An 8,577-nucleotide genomic window follows, 5' to 3' on the forward strand; every position below is an offset into this window, starting at 1 on the left:
TTCACAGATAAGAAATCTAAACCCCAAAAACTTACAAAATTAAAATCCACAGCTTGCAGTGCAAATTTTAATGCTTCAGAACAAACTACAGCCATGTTACGTAGGGTCCAAAAGTAACACCCAACAGTAAAGCCTCATGGATGAGGCAAACAAGTCAACATACACACAAAGATTATGTATATCGAATTATTGCAAGGAAAAAGGAAAAACTACAGAGTGAGTGCCAACTGGTCCAGCTGCTTTATTGTCCCAGGTGCAATTTCCTTGTCCTCATGGGGACACGTGTTGTTGTCCTCGATGGGATTGCTTTGCGAACTGCTATCACCCTCAACTTGTGCCTGAGCACGCTTCAGCTCCATTTCTCTGGCCACCTTTTCTTTTTTGGCAAGTTCACTATATTTCCTAATGTACCGTTGCATTGACAGACCCTGTACTACATATCCCTTCGCTTTCACTTCTTCATATTCAGGCATAAGTAGAGTTTTGTACACAGGAATTGTACTTGGCGGAATTTTGACAAAGCATCCCACAAATTGGCTGCTATGGATTTCACGCAATTTAGCCTCTTCCGCTCTAAATCTCTCTACTACGTCCGGAGGCAGTTTCGCCATTACCTCTGGATTCAAAATCGTTGTCACCATCGATCAACCTGCAACAAGGTAGGGAAACTGTGAGACATGTGTCGTTAAAGTGGATAGAACATGTACAGCTTCTAGATACTTGGAAACCTGAAACCAGTGATAACCTACAAAGAAAAAAAAAATACAATGACAGCCCTGTTTAATTTGAAGCAAAATAGACGCAGAGATCCCACCACCAACTGAAACAAAATTGATAATTAAGACATACATGCCGTGAATAATAAACCAAAGGGCCACGCATTGTCTGTAGGCATAGCATGCAGCCGTATATATTTTATGCACTGGATACATTGTACAACTAGTTTTGTTTCAAATGACAGCCATGGCCGAATTCCGTGGCCCACACATGCCATGTTAGTTGCTAACGTTGCATTGCCACGGAGTAATTGTTTGATAAAATCTCTAAACTTTCCAATTTAATAGGGAAAAACAGGAAAGGAAAAATCAATAACCCTAGAAGAAGGAAATGTTGGGAGATTTCACTAGAAAGTCACACCTCAATCCCATTTCTTTCTATCCCAATGATTTCAACTTGAGCTCACACTAGCGAAATCACTCTACCCAAGACTTTGGTAGTTATCACAACAAACTCAAACAAACAAAGCCACTAATTTATCATCACCCATAGCAATCAAACAATAAATAAGGAAGTAAATATGCAAAGAGACACAAAGATTTAGGTGGTTCGGTAAATGTTACCTACATCCACACAAGAGCCAAGTTTCCTTTATAAAGAAAGATTGGAGAGTTTACAAGAGATATCAAGAATCAAGAACAAGGCCTCACTCAAACCCTAGCTCAATAGAGCTCCCACAATACCCAAGAAATGAATCTCTCAAAAAGTTATCTCAAAACCCTAATCTATTTTCTTTATATAGAGTACAAAGAAAAAGGGGGAGAAAAGGTTTGGGGCGAAATATCGACAAATCGTCGAAATTCGAAAAAGTTTGAACTCTAAAGCTTGATGGTGAGATCCGGAGCTTCATGCGGCCTCGGTTCCGGTTCCCCCAACAATCTCCCCACTTGGAACCTTCGAGATTCTACATGCACATCACATCTCAATTGTAACAACTCCATCCAATTCAATTTACTAAAGAAATACCGGCCATCCATCATGGTCTTCAAGCAAGAAGACCCACCGAGTTGAACACAACTTCAACTTCTCGAGAGGCGCGGTCTTCGTCAACATATCCGGCCGGATTCTCACTCCCTTGAATCTTCTCAAGTGCCAAAACCTTATCCTCTAACAGATCGGATAAAATGATACAGGAGACCAATGTGGCTTGGTCCTAGAATGAAAGGCGGAATTTTAGCAAGATGTATAGCACTCGATCCTTCGGTAACACACTTCTCTCTTGCTTCATCCCAAGCTCTTCCATCAATCCCCTCAGAATCGGATCATCTCTTTGCTTGCCTTTGTAACGACCATATACTCGCCTTACGTGGTAGACAAAGCAACAATCTTCAGAATGGCGAAATCCAACTCACTACAAGAGCACTTTCCATTGTAAAGACATAACCGTAGTGCTTCTTTCGATCTACTTCTCCCCGCAAAATCGGCATCCACATACCCCGCAGGTTCACAACACCCTTCCATAACATAGGCATTTCTCTGTAGGTACCTCTCGGATATCTCAATATCCACTTCACGGCTTCCCAATGTTGCTTGCCAGATTAGACATAAATCCATCGACGGCTCCCCATCGCTTGGGCTATATCCGGACGCGTGCAAACCATGGCATACATAAGACTTCCAATGGCGAGGGTATGGTACCTTAGCCATGAAGTTTCTTTCCTCAACATCTTGGGAGAGTGTTCCTTGGACAACTTGAAGTGGATCGCCAAAGGTGTACAAACCGGTTTCAAGACTACCCATGTTGAACCTCTTCAATACCTTCTCAATATACTCGACCGAGACAACTCGAATACCTTTACGCCTATCTCTTCGATCCTCATCCCTAGAATGCGTTTTATTTGCACCCAAGTCCTTCATAGAGAACTCACTTGCTAACTTCTCTTTCAATCTCCCAATTTCGACATATCGTAACTTGCTACTAACATATCATCAACATATAGCAACAGGATGGCGTAGGCCGAGTCGAACCTCTTCAAGTAGCAACAATGGTCGGCCAACAGACTTATAGTAGCCATTTCCTTGCATGAAGTTATCAAACTTCTTGTACCACTGCCTAGGGGCTTGCTTCAAACCATACAAGCTCTTTCTGAGCCTGCATACCATATTCTCTTTACCCTTCTTGATGAAACCCTCCGGTTGCTGCATGTAAATTTCCTCAACTAGGTCACCATGGAGGAAGGCAGTTTTAACATCCAACTGCTCAAGATACAAATCTTCTGCTGTAACAATACTCAACACTGACCGAATAATATTCAATTTCACCACTAGGGAGAATATCTCTGTGAAGTCAACGCCTGCTTTCTGCTGAAAACCCTTGACTACTAGCCTCGCTTTGTATCTCTGGGAACCATCATGTTCCTCTTTGACTCTAAACACCCATTTGTTCTGTAGAGCCTTCTTGCCCATGGGTAGTTTGGCTAACTCCCACGTGCCATTAGAGATGAGGGACTTCATCTCATCTTGCATAGCAAGCTCCCACTTGCTTGCATCACTCACCTCCAATGCTTCATCATAGCATTGAGGGCTCGCCACCATCGATAAGTAGTAGGAAGTAATTCACATAGGTGGAGGTGGATATCTCGTACTTTCGGTACATGTGGCCCGGATGTCTTCCTTGGGGCACGAGGTGGAGATGGACTCGGTGGTGTAGTATCCTCATTATTCTCTGAGTCACTACTACTGTCATCCTCTGACTGTGGGGCTCCCACTATACCACGATTTACATCGAAGTCTTCCAACTCAACATACTCTGTGCCGCTCTCTGTACTCGATTCCTTAGTTTGTGCTTCATCTCTGTCCTTGTACATCACCTTCTCATTTAATACAACATCTCTACTACGAATGATTTTCCGATTTTGATCATCCCAAAAGCGATACCCAAAATCATCACCGCCATAGCCGATGAATGTGCACTTTAGTGACTTAGCATCAAGCTTGCTTCTAGCTTGGTCACTAATGTGGACATAGGACACACAACCAAACACCTTCAAATGAGAAAGGTTCACATCCTTCCCACTCCACACTTCCTCTGGAATCTTAAAATCCAAAGGTACCGATGGTCCTCTATCGATCGTAAGCTGGCCGTGGCTAACACTTTCTGCCTAAAACTGCTTGGGCAAGCTCGCTAGTGTAACGCGATACACCTAGCTCTCTGTCGTTGTTCTATTCATCCGCTCTCAAGAACCCCATTCTGCTGAGGTGTCCCCGGCAAAGTCTTTTCCATCTTGATGCCATTGTCAAGACAAGATTTTAAAACCTGAATCCTCATACTCTCCACCGTTGTCGGATCTCGCCTTTCTTTACTTTCAAGCTTGTCTCATTCTCAACCATGGCCTTCCAAGTCTTGAATACTTCAAATACTTATGACTTGTGTCTCAAGAAATAGACCCACACCTTCCTAGTATGGTCATCAATGAAAGTCACAAAATATGACTTTCCGCCAAGTGAAGAGACATTATTCGCCCCCGGACATCAGTATGAATCAACTCAAGCCTTCTTGCTTTGAGTCCGACCCATTTCTCGAAAACTCACCCGCTTCGCTTTCCAAATACAGTTCTCCACGAAGTCAATTTTCAAATGACCAGTAACTTTGGGAGTTTACCAGAAGAGTGAAGGATTTTCATTCCTTTCTCACTCATGTGACCAAGTCTGCGGTGCCAAACATTCGGATCCTCTTTGCCATGTGCCACGGCAATCGACTCACAACCATGTGCAGTCATGTAGAGAGTACCATCTTTCTTACCATTTGCAACAATCAATGAACCCTTCGAGACCTTCCAAGTATCACCGGTGAAGACTGTAACAAATCCTTCACTTGCCAATTGCCCCACAGAAATCAAATTCTTCCTCAAATCCGGAACGTGTCTGACGTCCCTCAATAACCATGACGAGCCATTCATCTTGACATGCACGTCACCCTTGCCGACAATGTCACAAGGTTGGTCATCACCGAGAAAGACCGTTCCAAGGTCACCTTCGGTGTAGTTCTCAAGGAACTCTCGATGTGAGGTAGCATGGAAAGATGCGCCGGAATCAAGTACCCAAGACTCCTTCTTGTGCTCCATCGAACATATCAAAGCGTCATCTACCATCTCAACAACATTAGCTTCTTGATTCTTTTTCTTGTTCTTATTAATGTTGTTGTTGTTTCTTGGTACCGGACAATTGGGGCTATAGTGGCCAGGCCTACCATAATTATAGCACACCACTTCACTTATGTCTCGAGGTTTGTGTTCAACGCTTTGCAATTGGGGGGCTTGAGATTTCGATCTCCCCCTCCACTTCTTCTTACCACGATTCATGTTTGAATTTCTCCCCCTACTTTCAGTGCTCAATGCCGACTCCGAAGATGAAGGACAATCCTGTCTCCGAATTTCCTCTGTTAGTACCATACTAACAACGTGCTCAAACTTCAACTTGGTCATTCCCGCAGAGCCACTAATAGCCGCAACTGTAGCCTTCCAACTTGGAGGCATTTGTCCAAGTATCGCCAAAGCTAGCACCTCATCACTAAATGTAATCTCAACCGACTCCAATTGGTCCTTAGTTTGGTTGAATTCATTTAAGTGATCCTTGAAGGATGTCCCCTCCGACATTCTCATACTAAATAGCTTGGTAATCAAATAGACTTTGTTCGCGGCCGAGGGTTGTTCATACATCGTAGTAAGTGCCTCCATGAGAGACTTCGCCGTCTTCTCAGTCTTAATATTGAAGGCTACCGACTTCGAAAGACTCAATCGGATTGTGGCCAAGGCCTTTCTATCCTGCAAATCCCATTTGTCTTGCGGAATCTCCTCAGGCTTCTCACTTATCAACGTTTCCATCAAATCCTTTTGATAGAGAACGTCCTCAATTTGCATCTTCCAATAGCCAAAGTTTGTTCCATCAAACTTCTCTATCCTGTAGCTTTCTTTATCGGTCATCATGACTTTACTGAATCAAAACCAACGGTGGAGAACCTCTCAGAGGAATTTCCTCAAACACCTAGCCTCCAATGCTAAAGGTGGAGTCTTTTCCTCACACACCTTGTAGCTCATTCATGATCCTCAGAAAGCTCGATACCACTTGTTGGGAGATTTCACTAGAAAGTCACACCTCAATCTAGTTACTTTCTATCCCAAATGATTTCAACTTGGAGCTCACACCAAGGAAATCACCTACCCAAGACTTTGGTAGTTATCACAACAAACTCAAACAAACAAAGCCACTAATTTATCATCACCCATAGCAATCAAACAATAAATAAGGAAGTAAATATGCAAAGAGACACAAAGATTTAGGTGGTTCGGTAAATGTTACCTACATCCACACAAGAGCCAAGTTTCCTTTATAGCAACGATTGGAGAGTTTACAAGAGATATCAAGAATCAAGAACAAGAGGCCTCACTCAAACCCTAGCTCAATAGAGCTCCCACAATACCCAAGAAATGAATCTCTCAAAAAGTTATCTCAAAACCCTAATCTATTTTCTTTATATAGGAGTACAAAGAAAAAAGGGGAGAAAAGGTTTGGGGCCGAAATATCGACAAATCGTCGAAATTCGAAAAAGTTTCGAACTCTAAAACTTCTTTGGTGAGATACCGGAGCTTCATATTTCAGCGGTTCAGCCCAACCGGGAAAAACAAAATTAATCATATATCATAGATCCTAGATCTACAAATTTAATACAACTTAAAATCTAATCAGGTAATTATACAATTTCACATTATTTTGATATAGTTGATCTATCAAAAAAAATTTACTTACCTTACTTGAGAGAGCGAGATTCTTCAATTTTCTGCCGAACAATGATATAGGATTGAGTTGGGTATGGTTTTATACACCCCTTAACGCCGACCTAATAAACGTATGTATGTTGAAATTTCACACGAGACCGAACGTCTAAAGTCTAAAGTCTAAAGTCCGTGTTGGTACTTTTGTCTTTCCAAAACCCTACGGTTCGGTATATATTGGTGACAATAACGGAAACTCAATATGAGAACTTCTCACCGACCTACAGTTTCACTAGTTTACTCCCGTTCCAACCTACGACTGTTTTTAGCTGCTAACAGTCATAACACACGTACACCCTCATAACCTTAACCCTACGCCACTTCATTTTCAAGCAGCCTTCTTCTTCTTCAACTTCTCTGTTATATTTTCACCAACTCATTTCTTATAGAGTGATGTTGAGTTATTTTTCAATAAAACAAGTGGCCAGTGTTTGGAGTGACTTTGGGGTGGTTTGATCCCTTGAGCTCTTTGTGGGATAGTTGTTTAAGTAGAAAACTTTAGTCCCACATTGGAGAAGATACACTAGTAAATAGTGTTTATAAGTGAGAGTCCCATAGTAAGGGCATGCCCTTAGAGTACAAAGGTTTTTGGGTTAGGAGGTAGGACTCACACAAAGCCACACACGAACCGGGCTTGGGCTTGTGGCTTGGGCTCTCTTTGATCCCTTATCTTCTTTTTAGTAAACTGTTTTCGAATAAGTTTGGAAACAGAATTGGATTTTTTTGGTAAACTATTTTCGGATAAGTTTGGAAACAGAATTGGATATGGATTGGAAAACAAAAATGTGATAGACTTGTAGAATCCAATCCTTATCGGGAAACTGAAGCAGTTCCCTACAATCTGGATCTACTAAGTGCTCCACGTTTTTCCTCTATACTAACTTTAAAGGCAATCATAAGATCGGTATCGTGGTTCTTCTTTTTCTTCTTCGGTTTATCTGCAGTAAACAAATGAGAGTATAACTGGTTGTTGTATCCTGGAGGTTGACGCGCTTTGTCTACATAAAGAGGAGCAGACGCGAAACAACTTTAAAGAAAGCGTTTGATCCGTGCCTCAGCCAGCCTTCTTATTCACAGTTTGTTCTTGTTGTAGCAATTGTTACCAACAATTTTAAGGTTGTTTGACAATAGAACATGAAGAAGGTAACCAGTCCAGGTCCCACAACGACAATAGCCATAATTGACCGTTCAAGTTTGCTGGTGAGCGTTTCAAGCAGTGGAAGGCGAAGATGATGTTCTATCTGACCCTGGTGAAAGTGGAAAACGTTCTAAGTGAACCGATTCCTGATGAAGATGTCTTGCTGGAACCTGCTCTATCTGTTGCTATTGATAAGTGGATCGCTACGAATTTCAAGTGTAAGAATTACATCCTGAACTCGCTTGTTCATGAGATACTTTCAGAAGGGATGAAAATTGACGAGCAATTTCAGGTTGATGTCGTCATTGATAAGCTTCCTCCCTCTTGGAAGGATTTCAAGAACATACTAAGGCATAAGTCTAAAGAGTTTTCGATGGAGAGTATTATTATGAGACTCCGTATAGAAGAGGAATCACGAAAACAAGACCTTAATGAGGAAGTTGTCATGTCATCTACTAAGGCTAAGGTTAATGTGGTAAACCAACAAACCAGTAAGACTAAATCTAGTTTGAAACCTAATAAGAAGGCCATGAAGAACAAACCTGTTAACAAGGAAGCTCCACAAAATCAGAACCAGAATCAGGTGCATATGAATCAGAAACCACCCGTTGACATGTTAGAAGTTGTCTGTTATACTTGCAAGAAGAATGGGCATTATGCTAGGAACTGTAAGAGTTGTAAAGTCAGTGAGGCTAATGTTACTAAGGAACCTTTTGTTGTTATGATAACTGAGGTAAATTCTGTTAATGTCTGTGAGGGGTGGTGGGCTGATACTGGTGCTTCTAGACACGTTTGCTATAATAGGAACTGGTTCAAGAGTTATACCACAACTACGAATCAGGAAGTCCTACTTGGTGATAATCATACGACCAAGGTTCTGGGTACTGGTGA

General features: G+C 41.9%; 1 long non-coding RNA gene across 1 annotated transcript; it reads right to left on the reverse strand.

Moving 5' to 3' along the window:
* LOC147473129 (uncharacterized) lies at positions 1-6,605 on the reverse strand. Its single transcript, XR_015210573.1, has 2 exons — positions 6,523-6,605; positions 1-649 (listed from the first exon to the last, which is right to left on the reverse strand). It is a non-coding gene; the product is annotated as an uncharacterized LOC147473129 (long non-coding RNA).
* Positions 6,606-8,577: the final 1,972 nt, after the last annotated feature.

The sequence above is a fragment of the Coptis chinensis genome, unplaced genomic scaffold, assembly GCF_015680905.1.
Source record: "Coptis chinensis isolate HL-2020 unplaced genomic scaffold, ASM1568090v1 utg4632_pilon_pilon, whole genome shotgun sequence".
NCBI classification, from domain to species: Eukaryota; Viridiplantae; Streptophyta; class Magnoliopsida; order Ranunculales; family Ranunculaceae; genus Coptis; species Coptis chinensis.